The sequence below is a fragment of the Alligator mississippiensis genome, chromosome 5, assembly GCF_030867095.1.
Source record: "Alligator mississippiensis isolate rAllMis1 chromosome 5, rAllMis1, whole genome shotgun sequence".
Classification (NCBI taxonomy): Eukaryota; Metazoa; Chordata; order Crocodylia; family Alligatoridae; genus Alligator; species Alligator mississippiensis.
Genome location: NC_081828.1, coordinates 75,198,311 through 75,214,279, shown reverse-complemented (window position 1 = coordinate 75,214,279; position 15,969 = coordinate 75,198,311).

The window sequence follows — 15,969 nt, the reverse complement described above, 5'->3', positions numbered from 1 at the left end:
TTGCTTGCAGGGAAACAGAAAGTAAGGAGAGGGAAGGGGCAGAGGGGGGAAGGACTGCTCTGATACTGACTGTGTAGCTGGCCAGTGACTGTCATCCTTTTCTGAGGTCCCTTCCAGTCTCTCTGGCTCTGGGAGAGGGATGAAAAAACAGCATAAAAAGCAGCATTGTTTGAACTGAGCTGCTTTCTGCCTTGGGGTCATTACTGAGCTGTTTTCCAGCAGCTCAGCAACATCAGACAACAAAGGCTACCATTCATTTCCTACTTGCTAGCCTAGCAAGTGGGATTCATCAATACCTTTTGCTTCCTAGACCCTTTTATTTTATTATTATATTCATCGATTCCTTTCAATTTATTCCTCCCCAAAAATCCTCTTTTTGTTTTTGTTAGTCTATTTTGGTTCTTTTCAAATCTGTGCTTTCTTTCACAGTGTGCATTCCATTCACTGTGCAGAGAAGCACAGCAAATAATATTGCATATTCTAATATAGAATTTATATAGGAACATATATTACATTTATTTTTTTTATTTTATTTATTACATAAATACATACATACATTACATAAATATACATACATACAATTATCTTATCTACATATATTACATAAATCAGATAACATTACAGAAGAAGACACAGATTTTCCAGCACACGAAGGCAAAGACAAGATACATATGAAACACATCATGAAATGTTCAGGAAAGGCAGTTGGCAAGTCTTCAGGGAGGGATGGAAGAGTGGACAGAGGGAGAGATGCAAGTCCCCCTGCCCCCAAACTGAGATGCAGCCTCTTTGCTACAACAAGCAGGCATGAGGCTTCCACTAGTTCTACAGGCAGCAAGGAGAGGGGAGTGCCAGTGCCACTGCCTGTGCCTGAGACTGCATCCCCTCCAAGAGCACCAGCCATAACCCCCACCACTACCACCATGACAACAAGCAGCAGCACCAGCGCGACAGTCTCCTCCACCTGTATTTCACTTCCCATGCTGAGCCTTCCAGTGCCAGAGGAAGAGCTGGAGATGGATCTGAGTGCCATAGCAAGGGAAATTCTGGGGAAGGAGAGAGAATCATCTGAGTTTGTGCTCCACACCCAAGTTTCCCCTAGAGCCAGGTCTCCTTCCTCAGAAGGCACTTCGGAGGAGGAGGAGGAGGTAGAGGTTGTGGAGGCAAGTGGCTTAGCTGAGTCCACTCCTCCTGTTGCTGTGCCTCTGCCTGCTGAGGCGGGGGAAAGGGCAGCATCCACACATGCACCCGCACCCCAGAAGTGAGCGGGTAGTGTGGTCTGGGATCATTATGAGCTGGCAAATGATCCCACATATGCTATCTGCCTGCACTGCCAAGCCAAAAGCAGCCAGGGCAAGGGAACAAAACACCCGAGCACGATGCAGATGCGCATGTATCTCCACAGGCACCACCCCCTTGCCCTTGCTCCTCCTCAGCCTGGCACCACTGCGAGCATGCCCAAAGGGAAGTCCCCCTCTCACTCCAAAGCCCCATCCCCCCAAAGCAGAGGCAGGCCACCCTGGAACAGTGGGGGAAAGGTAAACAGAAAGCAGGGCACATTACAAAGGCGAGCAATATCACCCAGAGCACTGGGGAGATGCTTGCTGTGGATGGCCAGCCCTTCTCCTTAGTTGAGTGGCCAGGGATCAGGCGGCTCATGGCACTGGTGGCCCCATCATACCAAGTGCCTGCAGGCACCACCTTCAGCAGGACGGTGGTGCCCTCCCTGTATGAGGCATGCAGGGAGTACATGAGGGAAGAGCTGCACAAGGCAGGTCTGCAGGTGGCCTTACACTTCACCTTGGACATCTGGAGCAGCTGGAGTGGAGATCATGCATACCTCTCCCTCACATGGCACTGGTGTGACCAGTCAGGCTGTTGGTGGGCTCTCCTTCAAGCCAAGGTGATGGATGAGTCCCACACAGCAATGGAGATCATGGGGTTCATGAACTGCTTAGTGCAGGGGTGGTTTGTTGGGCAAGGCAAACTCACCCAGGGGTTCATAGTCACCAACAATGGGGCCAATATGGTCAAGGCAGTCCATGATGCCAACTTTGTTGGTACCTGCTGTGTGGCATGCAAGTTCCACCTCATTATCAGGAACGCCTTGGAGGGGGACAGGACTGCTGGTGATGGCGCCAGCACCACCAGCAAGCTCACTTCCAAATGCAGGAAGGTGGCAGGCTACTTCCACTGGAGCATCAAGGCGGGCAAGATGTTGTGGGAGAAATAGGCAGAGCTGAACATCCCACAGCACAAAATCAGGCAGGACGTGGAGACTTGATGGAATTCCACATACCTGATGTTTGAGAGGCTGGTGGAGCAACAGAAGGCCATCCATGTGATGGCCTTGCTCAGGGAGATTGGGATCAGAGGCCCCCTTAAATTCCCTTTGAGGATCATGCCTGAGAGATTGGAGACAGGTGGTGTTCTGTTCTTGTCTTTAATAGATTTTTGGTGTGCGCTCATTCTGGTACATAGCTGTTGCCTGGCGTCTTCTATGTAGTTTAAGTACCCTGATGGAGAGATGTATTGTATTGTGAAGATCTCTCCATACTGAAGATACTGTTGTCAAATTTTGCATGTCTTATCATGGTATGGCCTGGATCCATTTGGTATATTTTGGGCTGTAGAAAGTTGGCTTCTGGGGATGAGGTTAGCAAGGTTTAGTGCTTGTTTGAATTTACAAACCACTTTTCATAGACGAGTCTATGAATTACACTTCAACCTCCTAGGTACAAAAAGTTATGGACTCAATATAGACATTGGAATTCTGACACACTACAACCTACCGGACATCTGACTCCCCAGGTACCTCTCCACTTTTACCTATGCTGCTACATCCCCCTTTCCCCCCCAGCCTGTCCCTCACCCTCTGCCACCTCCATTTCCATTTTCACTGACTGGCTTTCCTGCCTGCATTGCATGCCAGCCTCTGGCTTCTTTACTATTCCTTCCATCCAGAAACAGCACACACACCAACTGCAGGTGCTTCCTTAGCCTGACAAATGGTTTTTCAACCCAAAACCTTGCTAAGATATATTTTTCTAACTATTCATTTGGTCTACTAAAAGATACCAGATTAACCCAGAGAACCTTGTCTGCCAGTGCCATGTCCTTAGACCAACACCCTTAGCATCTGTTCCTGGTCAGCTGACCGGAAGGATGCAGTGCCCTGGGCACATCTAAGCCCCAGGGCTGGGGCTGGCAGGGAGAGTTCTCTGGCAGCTGCTGGAGAAGAAGCTCCTGCAGGAAAGGAAAGAAAGGCTCTGTGACAGTTTGTCTGCCTGAAATGCTGCTAGTGATACTGTGCTGCTCACTAAGTTATTATTACTTGTTGTTATTTAAAGGGGTGGCTGTAGGGGAGGAGAAGACCTCACTGAGGCCCACTACCATGTCATATAGAGACCCCAGTGCCAGTGAGGGCACACCTTAACACACACACAAAGTCACACGTCATGAGTTTTGCTTATCAGCAGCTTGAGGTACAGTTTCCTAGAAACCCCTGTACCTATCTCCTTGAAAATTAACAGGATTTGTGGCCTCAGCAGGGGCTACCCTTCCTGCTGTTTTCATTCAAATCAGGCAATAAATGACAAAGTTATAGGCAGTTTTGTGATTCCCCATTATAGCCTATGGGTGAAATGTCGAAACAGCATCGAAAAGTGTCTTGAAGGCATTTGAAGTGGGTGCTTGAACCACCTTCGGCAGCAGTCTATCCCAAACCTCGGAGGCTTGGACAGTAAAGAAGTTCTTCCTTATGTCCAGCCTGAAACGGTCGCAGAGGAGTTTGTGGCCATTTGATCTTGTCATCCCTTGGGGCACTCTGGTGAACAGATGTTCTCTCAGATCCTGGTGAACACCCCTAATAAACTTATAGGTGGCCACCAGATCACCCCTGAGCTTGTGCTTTTCCAGGCTGAAGAGTCCCATGGCTCTCAGCCTCTCATCATAAGGTCCATTTTCCTGACCTCTGATCATGCACATGGCTCTCCTCTGCACTCTCTCAAGCTTCTCCACATCCTTTTTGAATTGTGGAGCCCAAAACTGGACGCAGTACTCCAGCTGCAGCCTCACCAAGGCCGAGTACAATGGGAGAATGACATCCTGGGATTTGCTTGAGAAGCATCTATGGATGCAAGCCAGCATTTTGCTCGCTTTACTAGCCACAGCATCACATTGAAGGCTCATGTTCATCTTGTGGTCATTCATGACCCCCAAGTCCCTTTCATCTGTAATGCACTGCTAAGCCTATAAGCATGCTGCAGGTTTTTCCTCCCAAAGTGGAGAACCTTGCATTTTTTCGGTGTTGAACACCATCAGATTCTCATCTGCCCATTTCATGAGCTTGTCAAGATCTGCCTGGATCACCCTTCTGTCCTCAGGTGTGAATGCTTTACCCCAGAGTTTGATGTCATCGGCGAACTTGGCCAGTCCGCTTCTGACACCAGTGTCTACATCATTGATGAAGATGTTAAATAGTATAGGCCTTGAGTGACCTCACTGGTCACTGTGCACCACAACAATTGACTTCCATCAACCACCACCCTCTGGGTCCTGCCGCGGAACCAATTCCCCAGCCAGTGGATCGTGGTGAAGTCGAGGCTGCAGTTAGCCAGTTTTGCCAAGAGGTTATCATGGGATACCAGATCAAAGGCTTTTTTAAAGTCAAGATATATGACATCAATCTCTTCCCCCTTGTCCAGGTAATAGGTCACCTGGTCATAAAAGAAAATGAGATTGGTCAAGCAAGACCTACCGGCAACAAACCCATGCTGGGTATCCCTCAGGATATTGCCGTCCGCTAGCCTGTATAGGATGGCATCTCTGATAATCTTTTCTAAGACCTTCCCCAGGATAGAGGTCAGGCTGATGGGTCTGTAGTTTGCCGGATCTACTTGCCTCCCTTTTTTGAAGATAGGCACCACATCGGCCTTCTTCCAATCATCAGGCACTCCTCCAGAGCACCAGGAGTTGTCAAAGATCTGTGCCAAGGGCTGAGCTTGTCACAACCCAAGGATGTGATTTTTGTTTTTGTGTGTGCTTTGGCGCCACTGAATTATTTTCCCGCCAATTTGTAGCTTTCTTTGCAGTGTGCATTTCTTCTTTGCAGCACAGAAATGCACGGTGCAAAGAGTTCCCGCCATTTGTATTATAATTCGAGCCCCATTATTGGCTTGCGTTAAATTATTCACACGTGGCGGCTAGTGATTGGCTTGCTAGCCGTATAAAAAGCTTGAGTGGTTTCCGCCCAAGTTGGAGGACTCCACGAACACCAGGAGGAGGAGACTTCACACTGTGTGAAGATCTCTAAGCGCTGCGGAACCTATCGGACCCAGCGCATTTCAAGCAGGCAACAGAGGTCTGATCAGCCTCTAGCCTCTCCCTGTCGCCGAGCACAATCCTCGACATATTCCTCTCCCTGCGCGCAAAAGGATCCACGGAGCCTCGACAACTCCGTGGGAGAGACCCGAGCTTGTCGTAGTCCTCAAACGAGGATTTAAGCAGAGCTGTGCCTGGGAAACTGTCCAGCCTACACCGCGACCATCTTCGGTGTAAGTAAACAATCTTGAATCAACCATTACGCGTCTGTGCCTAATTCTAGCATGTCGCCTGTTTTCTCCGACCCAGCGTGCCCGGGCTGCTGGCCACAGCCCGTGGCACAAAAAAAGGGCCCCGGATCGCTCCCGGCCCGCACACCAGAGCACCAGGAGTTGTCAAAGATCTGTGCCAAGGGCTGAGCTATGATGCTGACCAGCTCTTTGAGTACCCTTGTGTGTAAACTGTCAGGACCGGCTGACTTGAAGGAATCCAGCCTGTCAAGGTGTTCCTTCATGAGGTCAGCTTTGATGGATGGATGAATCTCCCTCGCCTGGACCTCCCTGACCTGCAGTGGGCAGGGGCGTGTTACCAAACTTGCCCATTACTTTGGAGTGTGCTCATTTATTAGGGATAGTTTCTAGGGTCTTGGTGATTCTGTCAATGTGCTGCTTGTGTTACTATACGGAGCTGTATCTCTCCCTTCTGCAAGTCCTCACCCCCAGTGGAGCTATCTTGCAGGACTCAGTTTCAATGGGACTGGGTTCCTCCAGTCACCCAATCAGTCATACACACAAACACACACAAATTAACGTGACACACCTGCCCTGGCCGGGCTGATCAGCATGGACAGGCTGACACCCTCATATGCCAAGAATCAGTTCATAAGAGCAACAATAAACTGCAGTCAGACACAAGCACACAGGTAAACAGAATCCCTCTGAATCCGGCTGGGTGTCCAGCTGACACCCTCATGGGCCAGCATTCAGTTCATAAGGTCACGTCTGAGTCAAACTGGGTCAATCAGCCTGTACAAGCTGATCCCCTTATGTGTTTCAAACTCAGCACGTTCCAATCTTTGGCCTCTTGATGAGCAGACCCCACAATATTTTTGGGCTTCACAGGGATCTTTAGCTTAGGTAAAAGAAGTGTTGCTGCAGAGCACAGGAGGAAAGAGAAGCAGAGAAGGAAAAATATACCCAATTACTACCAGTTTGACTATAAAAGTTATTTATTGCTAAGCATATGAAATATATAATAGTACTAGTAGTAATAGACATGCAAAAGAAAAACAAACACAAACAATGACAATACTACCCTTGTTTCACTAAGTATTTGGGGAAACTTAGCTCAAGCTTAACTAATACAGTTCAGGTTCAGAAGTTTATGCCTAGAGAGAAGAGAGAGAGAGAGAGAGAGGGAGAGAGAGAGAGAGAGAGAGAGAGAGAGAGAGAGATGGGATCTCACCTAGTCCAAGATACTCAGGCTGCAAAGCTGACAGGCACAGTCCGTAGCGCAATCCTTGAAGAGAGAGACGATCTGTTCTTCCAGTGTCCCAAGAACGACAGGGGATGGTATCAGCACAGGAGTTTTCTTCTTCTCTTCCTTCTTCTTCTTCTTCTTTCCTCCTCCTTCTTGAAACACACACACTTTTTACAGATTTTTATACCCTCAGTTCAGCTGCTTCGAAGCACCCTCAGTAGTGTAAATCATTGTCTTTTCTATTGACAAGGGGTTATCTGGTTTGGAACATCTCAGGAAACTGATTGATAATCAGGAAACACTTAAGATTAGGGAGTAACCCAAATACTTGGGAGCCAGCTTGAAATTCCTATGGATGGCAGATATACTGATGGGATATCTCATGGTTTCTTCAGGAACAATAGATAGCTTGCAGTATCAGGATTTTGGATTTGTACTTGTTGTGCCCAAGCCTCAGCTTAGCATGACTTTTCCAGATTTTACTATAGTCTTTTAACAGACTTAAAGCAATTATTGGGGTGTTCATAACCTTTTGTGGAGAGGACTCCCACCAGTCGTCTCGGGAAAGGTATGACAACACCTGTGATTAGGGTTCCAACGGGCTGGACGCTGTCATGAACCCTTAACCATTGTTCAAATGTTGCCCATACCCCCTCTGACTCGGTCTCTTGCCTCAGCATTCCCTAACCCGGCAGCCGAGTTTTAGTCAATCAAGTTTAAATAAGCCTCCCATAGTGGGACCGGGGAATGTACGGCCCAAGATGCCTATTAAACTTAGAGGTGTGTGTGTGTCTGGGGGGGGAAAAGTCCTTAGTAAATCCAGATTAGAACTGGTCTGATAAATGCTGAGCTGGGTGTGTGTGAACACGGGTTGATTAACATTTGAAGCACAGATTCCCCATCATGCAGTGCTCCTCTGCTTCTCTGGTCCCAGAATTCACTGCAGTTTCTGCTTCAGGCTTTCTGTTCTCCATCTCTCATGTAAATGAATGGTCATCTGGTTCCATCTCGGATGTAAATGAGACCTAGGGCAGTTGGTTCACTCTTGTCACCCTTATCTTGAGGGTCTTAGGTGCGTCTCTCACTGCATCTTAATCAGTTTCATTTAGGTAGAGGAGGGGAGGGAGGGAGGGGGGGTGAGTCCTTTGTGAGTCAGACAGACTGCATCCTGTGCCAGGGCTGCCCAAGAACACAGAGCTGAGGCGTAACAGGCGTCCCATGGGACTGGTGAAAAACTGATGCAAAATACCCATTTAACAAGTTTGCTTTTTCCTGGGCATTGGTTGTCAGTTGTCCCATCTGGTTTAGCAGGGGTCCTTGCTTTTCCTCCAGCTCCCCACATATCTAAAAAAGGACTTTGTATTATCCTTAATATTTGTAACTAGCTGGAGTTCCATGGCAGCCTTGGCTTTCCTGGTTTGCTCCCTGCAGGTCGAGACCAGAGCAGAGTATTCCTCCTTGGTGGTAGATCCACCTGTTGCTGTTGCACATATTTACCAATACTTTCTTATAAATCTGTAAATACCTGTATCAGTTGAATATTAATAGCTCTCTTTTTAAGGTTCCTTGTAAACATTAATAAATTTGTATATAGTTAAACTATTCCTGGTCCTGGCCTAACTCTATAGGGAATAGAGGGAACTGGCCAGTATTTTACAGATTCCCTCTCACAACACTTCTGCATAGCTACTTATCTCTTCTACTTGGAGGGGGGAGCACATAACTGGATGCGCCCGGGTTACATCAATAATGGATGAATACTTCCATAAGTGCAGACTACATCCAAATCCAACCAAATCCATCATCTCCACATTCCATCTTGATAATCGCAAGGCACATAATACCCCCAACGTCACCCTTTTGGAGAAAAAGTGCATCATGACCCAACTTCTATCTACCTTGGGGTGATCCTAGACCACTCCCTAACCTACCATTATGCCCTCCAAAAGACTACTATGAAAACAAAGGCATAAGTGAACATCATCTGAAAACTCACCAGCGCAAGCTGAGGTGCAAAAGTCACTGTCCTCCACACTTCTGCCATAGCCCTGGTCTTCTCAACATCTGAGTACTGTACACCCATCGGGGCTTCGAGTCGACATACCAAACTCATAAACACACAACTCTATTCAGTAATGAGGATTATCTCTAGAACTTTGGTATCAACTGCAGTGCAGTGGCTACCAGTACTTTCAAACATTACTCCTCCCTCTCTTTTACAGGATGCAGCAACATCCAGAGAAATAATGTGTATCAATAGTAATCCAGACCTTCCCATTCACAGAGACCTTCAGGATCTCCCAACTCATCACATGATTTCATGAAAACCTTTCTGGACATGAACTGAGTACCTTCTGTACTACAACACTGAAGAATCATGGAGGAAAACTTGGGCAGAAAACACTTTCCCAAATATATACCTTGTCCCTGACCCAACAATGCAACAACCAGCCTTTAACCTTCCATGGAGCATGTGGACAACCCTTAATAGGATATGCACTGGCCATGGCCAGTGTGGTCACATGATGTGCAAGTGGCACCTAAAAATCTCACCTGGCTGCAATTGTGGAAGCCCTGACCAAACAATGGAGCATATAATAACATCCTGCCTCAGATACAAGTTTGAGGGCAACATCCTGGAGTTACACTCACTTTCCAACAGGGCATCTGTTGGGGAATTTGGAATTAAAATTGTGATGATTGCTTTTGCTCCTAAACCCATATGAAAGAAAAAGGACCTGATGGCATTCACCCTGGGGTCCTGAAGTTTTTCAGATCAGAAACTGTCAAACTCCTAACTGTAGCATGTAACCTATCACTAAAAACAGCCTTGGTACCAGAGAACTAGAGGGTTGCCAATGTGACTCCAATATTTAAAAAAGGCTTTAGAGGGGACACAGGGAACTACATGCCAGTGAGCCTAACTTCTGGTCTTGCAAAGCTGGTAGAAACAATAATAAAAAAAGAATTGTTCAGCACATGGATGACTTGCTGTGGATGAATCTACATGGCTTTGTCCAAGGGAAATCCTGCCTCACCCATCTACCACACCATATCATCACAATATGCAGACCTTTTTATGGCTCACCTAGAAGAATTCCTCAAGAACTGCACCATCAAACCTTTACTATACGTGAGATATATAGGTGACATTTTCATCATTTGGACCCAAACCCTGCAGTCTCTGATTGATTTCCACCAAAAATTCAACAATTATCACCCCTCCATCAGACTATCGTGTGAATACTCTAACACCAGTGTTTCCTTTTTGGACACCATGATCAATATCCAAGATGGTAAAATTAAAACCACCATGTATAAGAAACATACATATCTATACAGAACCAGCAATCACCCTAAACACACCAAGAAAGCTACAATTTACAGCCAAGCTCTCCAATACCACCAAATTTGCAGTGAGGAGAATACCCATGATCGCCACCTCACAAATCTCAAAAGGACCTTCAGCCAACAAGGACACTCCTCCAAAGAGATAGATCACACTTTTGAAAGAGCCACCCGGATACCATGTGCAGTACAAAAACAAAATCCCCACAAACTGCACAGCATATACTTCACCAATCTACCAGAATTCTTTGAGGGCGTCAATAAGCAGGTGTATCAGGGTGATCCTGTTGACATAGTACATTTGAATTTCCAAAAAACCTTTAACAAGGTCCTCCATCAGAGGCTCTTAACTAAATTAGGTAGGCATGGGATAACAGGGAATGTACACTTGGGGATAAAAAATTGGCTTTAAGACAGAAAGCAAGAAATGAGAATAAATTATCAGTTTTCAGGATGGAAAGAAGTAAACAGTGATCTGGAATAAAGGGTGAGTAATGAGGTGGGCAAATTTATGTGTAACAGACATTGAAGGGTTGCTTACTTAGGTGTGGGGTGTCCTACGATGAGGCTTGTCTCTTTGGAAACACTGTACTGGGGCAAAGGAAATTTGTCGCAATCGGGAGTCTATACTCAGGGCAAAATGAAGCTGTCCTGGACAGGGACGTCATGATAAAGGGAAAGAATGGAAAAATCCTAGCCAGGGGTTTGAAATCAGAGAGGGACAGTTAGAGAGAGCCCCCAAAAAGCACAGCTTCATGATTGGCTGGGAGGGTTTCTTTGAAAGCAGGGAGTTTTTCCTGCGCAGGGAGAGGGAGAGGGGGAGGGAAGGGGCACACTGTGGAGAGAGAGTGGTACAGGCCAGCCACAGTGACTCCCACCTGCCCCGGAGCCCGCTGGAGTTGTGGTGAGCGGCCAACGGGGCAGAAGAGAGCTCTCATCCCCAGGACTCAAGCAAGGGCTGTGGAGGGAGCAGGCTGATCCCCTCAGGCAGCTGTCTGAGGACCTCATAAGTTTGCTTGTGGGGAAGCAAGCCCAGTTAGTGTGCATGGCTAGGGACAGACATTACACATAAACTGGTTTAAGTGATCAGAAACTGGGTTAAACCTGTAACAGAACATACGTTCAGTGCACATAACCCAGTTTCAAAATAGCTGAAAATGGTGTAAGGTAAACTTGGTTCAATGTAGTATCAGACTTAACTGATTTGGGTTAAACCAGTTTATGCAATGCCTGTCCCAGACTGCTTCCTCGTTTAAGTTAAACCAGAGTCCCGCAGCATCCCCGATGCTTTGCATCCCTAGGTTGGGCTGTGCTGTGCTGTGCTCTCTGCTCCAGAGAGCAGGGCTGGCCTCGCCCTTCTTCTCCCTAGCCAGAGCTCCTTTACCAGATACTGTGCTGCTCAGGGTCCTGATCTGGGCATCTTTGGGCACAGACGGTGCCTGGTGCAACAAGACACCAATCCCAGAGACTCTAGGCCTGAGCTGCACCTGGTGTAACAGAGCCCCAATCCTGGGCATCTTTACACATGCTTCAAGGTGGAGGGGGGGATAGCCACTCTAATTAAAGCGCCCATAGCATCTTGTGTATTCAGTGTCCCACACTTCAAAATGGCAGAGGAGGTGCTTTAACTAAAGTTTGTTTGATGAGCTTTAGATAAAACATTCCTGCTGCCATTTTGAAGCACAGAGATGCTGAATACATAAGACATGGAGACTGCTGGAGTGCGCTAATTAGCATGCTCCAGTGGACTTGATTAATCAAGTCTGCTCCGATGCACTGTAATTACTGCATGTCAGAGCAGCATCCCCGCATGTCTACAGGCACCCTGGTGCCTCTGGGCCTAGGCAGAGACCAATACAATAGGGCCTTAGGGCGTTTGTAGATGACATGCGTTTTCCTGTTTTGGCCACTGCAACTGCATTTGTGTTTGCATGCTTCGGATTTCCTGCTACTTTAAAAGTCTTTCTGGTGCTTTTAACTAACCCTGCTTTGACATGTTTTATTTCCCGGCACCCCAGCTTAACACACCTGATCATGCTGTGCATACACAAAGCATCTCAAAGACTTGTAATTGCTTTCTTTCACTACCAGGTGGTAGAGTGCTTTTTCTTTAGCCAATAGGTGGTGCTGTGATTGTATTTTATGTATTTTCGTTAACTCTGCCCTTCCTCCCTCCCACTGCACTGCTTACCTTGCTTTTTTCAAGCAAGCCCTCCAGCCAATGAAGGAGAGAAAGAAGAACAAAGAAAAAAGAGCAAAGAAGAAGAACAAAAATAGATAGATAGATAGATAGATAGATAGATAGATAGATAGATAGATAGATAGATAGATAGATAGATAGATAGATAGGCATTGTTTTAATATTTTAATACTAATTTCATAGATTTCATAGACATTAGGGCTGGAAGGGACCTCAGAAGATCATCGAGTCCAGCCCCCTGCCCAAAGGGCAGGAAGTCAGCTGGGGTCATAGGATCCCAGCAAGATAAGCATCCAGTTTGCTCTTGAAGGTGTTCAAAGTAGGCGCTTGAACCACCTCCGGTGGCAGGCTGTTCCAGACCTTGCGGGCTTGGACAGTAAAGAAATTCTTCCTTATGTCCAGCCTGAAACGGTCTTGTAGTAGTTTATGACCATTCGACCTAGTCGTCATCCCTTGGGGCGCTCTGGTGAACAAACGTTCCCCCACATACTGGTGGTCACCCCTAATAAACTTATAGGTGGCCATCAGATCACCCCTGAGCCTGCGCTTTTCCAGGCTAAAGAGCCCCAGGGCTCTCAGCCTGTCATCGTAGGGTTTGCTTACCTGACCTCTGATCATGCGCGTGGCTCTTCTCTAGACTCTCTCAAGCTTCTCCACATCCTTTTTTGAAATGTGGAGCCCAAAACTGGACGCAGTACTCCAGCTGCGGCATACTAATTCTTTTTGTTGATACTAATACTTTTAATTCTATTAACCCTGTATATTATTATTTATTATTTCCCCTTAATCTAGTTATTGCTTTAGTTAACTTACTTTAATTTAATGTTTATTTAGTTATTACTTATGATTTAATTTAACTCATTTAAGTGCTACTTAGTTATGTCTTTTTATTTTATATTTATAGATGAAAAGAAATGTACCCTTTTTTGTTAATAAAGTTTTTTTATTTTTCTAGTCTATATATATTTGTGGTGAGTTTTAATTCATAGGCAGATTGACAAGGCTAGCCGGGGCTGGGTGGGGCATGCCCTGGATTACCGCATGTTTTATTTTCATTATTTTCATAGGCAGATTGACATGGCTAATCAGGGCTGGGCTGGCATAGCTGATGACCGCACCCTTCTCAGCCAGTGTAAGGATGCTTTGCTTGGTTGGGGCCATTTATGGAGTCATGGCATTACTGGAAAGAGTTGCAGGGTGAGCTGTTATCGGAGGTCAAATGCTTGTTTCCCCCACCCCCATCTCAATGCAGAGCCATCCTGGCAAGCCTGAGGGGGAAGTGGGTCAAACAGCATTTTTTTTGCCTGCCCATCCATCCCTACCTCCCTCTCTCCCACTGCTTCCACACCAGCCAGCCAGGTAGTGAAGATAATGACAGATCAAGCTATTTGTTCATTTGTTTTGGTCCTACCACAAACACCAATAGTACTGTATGTGCTCCCTCCCACCTGTACTCGTGTTCCATCCAGCACTGGTGCCCCCCACCTGCTGCCATTGCACCGACAACGATGATCAGCACATAGCACAGCTGTTAGGGTAGCTTGTCATATTTTATGTTTTAAAGTTGCACCTGTTTATAGAGTAGTGAATTATAGCATTGTTTAAAGATTTCTTTATATTCAGCCTAAAGTTCTGTATAGCCTCAGTATTATCTGAACTTTTTATTTTGCTGGTGTTTGCAATATCAGCTAGCCTTGTTTCTTGGAAGCAGCTTATGGCCTTGAGTTTGCTCGCATGATGTTTCTTTCCTTTTTCTATCACTGTGAGAAGTTTTTTTAACACAACATAGTAATAGTTTTGTTACTAGCTCAAATTAACTGAACTTGGCACTAACCAGCTGAATCAGAGGGATGAAATGGTTGGATATGTTAATGAAAGGTGCTAAGGAGACCAATGGACAATGGTTAAAGTAAGACACTAGAAAAAGGCCAAATTAAAAGGTGTGCTCATAATGGGGATGTTGAGCAAAGGAATATGCTAACAGGATAAAATATGAACAATATGCTGACTGCAGGAAAACCAATCCAAAAGCAAGGAGTCATCAAAGGAGTCAAGTTAAAGAAAAGCATAAAAGCAGGAAGCAAGAAAGTTGTCATCGTCATCACCATCATTTACATCCTGAATCTGGCTTTCAACACCTGTCTGGGTCATCGCAGCCAGCGATGCGCCCTTTGCTTCAGGAACTGAGTAGCCATCTTTTCTCTAAGGCAAAGTAATATCTGGGATTGGGTGAGATCATTGTACTAAGTGTTTTTTCTCACTCTGAATATAGAAACTGCTGAGATATTACTTGTTGTATTAATAAAGTTAGACTTTGATTTTAGGACACTGAGTTGTCTATGTTCGTATTTTACATTCCATTTAAGGGTTAATTGTGCTATAACGATCCCTAAGCACTGTCTGCTGATCAGTGTTGTGAACCATTGGTGGAAAATGCGGGCAAAAACCAGGGTTAACCCTTTCATGAACATAGAGCTGTTGGAAATATGAATGGTATTCAGTCTTATGAGAAGACAGGTTTCTTATCTTTTCTGTTTGAAAGGGTTGCAACCTTTACAGATTAAGGCACTGAAAAACTAGAAACTATTGTTGTTTGTCCTGTGGACAGTGAAAACACAGGAGCATGTTTCTGAAAAAGAAAGAGAAAGTTTCATTGGGAAAGTAAAAAGGACAGTTACCTTTTGTACAATGACAACACTCAATATATGGCTGGATGAGGATGAGAATGAGAAGCAGGAGAGTTTGTTGTTTCAGTGGGTGAAAAGGAAGGGGCTTGGTCTATGGAAACCTGGGGCTTTTCATGGAGTAGATGGACTGAAAGATGCATGTAAGGCATACATGTTGTATGTAACTAATGGTAAGCCCCGACCAAGAAAACATAAAAGAAAAGCAGCAGCTAGGTGGGCTCTCTGGATGGCTATAGAGGGAGCTCAGGAAATGGTTATTCAGTCCCAAGAGGAGGTACAGGCATTGAGAGACCAGCCCCAAGAGAAGGTATAGGCATTGAGAGACCAGGTTAGAAATCTGGAAGAACAGGTTAAGCAGTTGAAAATCAGGACTGTCAAGTAACTGCAGATGCGTTGCAGGCAGCTGTTGTACAGAAGTCTATAGCAGAGGAGAAAGATGCATTAAAAATTGAATGTAAGTGATTGGAAAGTGAACTTCAGTAGTGTAAAGAAAATGTTGCTGAAGCACAGGCAGGAATGCGAGCAGTTATAAGTGATGCTAAGGAGCAGAATGGGTCAGAGGTAGACCACCAGCATTGTCAAGAGGTGATTTATAGCCTTCAAGCTCAGTTGCAGGAGAAGTGGGAAGTTGTGGTGGCTGTCAGAGCTGGTTTAAAGCAGCCTTGTAATTGGGATGAAAACATTTGGTTGGATTCAGATTCCCTGGACCCTAGTGGAAGTAGGGAACTACCTGAAGATGCAAAAGCTTTGAGTCCTTATGTTCCTTTGAGGCAGGAGTTGCATGACATGAAGGAAAAGGTAGAACAGTGTCCTATGGCTCCAGTAGTGACACAGCAGATTATAAAGATGGAACAAGCTGCAGCTGCAGGGGGAGTAGGAGATGATAATGTGTGGGATCAGCAGCAGCACAAGATAGAACAGACTGTCACTGTT